Raw genomic sequence first — 888 nt, forward strand, 5'->3', positions numbered from 1 at the left:
ATGCGTATGTGATTGTGTATATTTGTGTATAGTAGATCCCTGTTTATATTTATGTGATGCTTAAGAGTGTAAATTCAGACTAAAACTTAAAACTGCATGGGCCATAAATCTAATTAGGGTAGCCAAAGTACAGTATGGTCTAGGGCCACCTTAATCTTGAATACAGTGGTTCTTACTCTTTTTAGACTCAAGGCACCCCTCATAAGGCTCAAGGCAGTCCTCACAAAATGCCAGCTCTTAGTTTTTTTATTTTCTGTAGTAAAAAATGCGTGAGCAATGGAAAAATAATACAGCGATCAGAAAGACCACAACAGGTCAGAATTTTTTTTAGCACCATTCTTATTTGAAACTGTTGGCTTTAATCTTGTGAATGTTTGCACAGAGAACAATACTGACTTTGTGTGGCATGCCTTACAACCCTGAATGGATCCCAAGGCATCCTAGGGTGCTGCAGCAGCCTAGTTGAAAGATCAGTTTTGATATATTAAAAGCTCTAGGACTAACTGGTGCCACCCTCCTCTGCCTTCCACCTGCTTTCAGCCTAACAGAGCTAATGGCCACTCTTTCACATGAAGCACTCCCTGAGACTTTAGCTCTACGGCATTCACTTTGAAATCATCCGTGTCTGGAACCCAGTGGGCTTTTAATGCAGGATGCAGAGGGAAACAAGGTCCCCTCTTCAGGTCTGCCCCTTCCCAGGTTCATCCTTTTTTGCTGCCCGTTCCAGTGGCTGTGCTTCAATGGCACTGGGGTCAAGTCAAGCGTAGGAGACTCAAGGCAGGGGACAAACTGGACTTTGATTTTCATAGATTTTCATAGACATTAGGGCTGGAAGGGACCTCGGGAGATCATCGAGTCCAGCCCCCTGCCCAAAGGGCAGGAAGTCAG

The sequence above is a fragment of the Crocodylus porosus genome, unplaced genomic scaffold (assembly GCF_001723895.1).
Source record: "Crocodylus porosus isolate Cpor-Errol unplaced genomic scaffold, CroPor_comp1, whole genome shotgun sequence".
In the NCBI taxonomy this organism is placed as follows: domain Eukaryota; kingdom Metazoa; phylum Chordata; order Crocodylia; family Crocodylidae; genus Crocodylus; species Crocodylus porosus.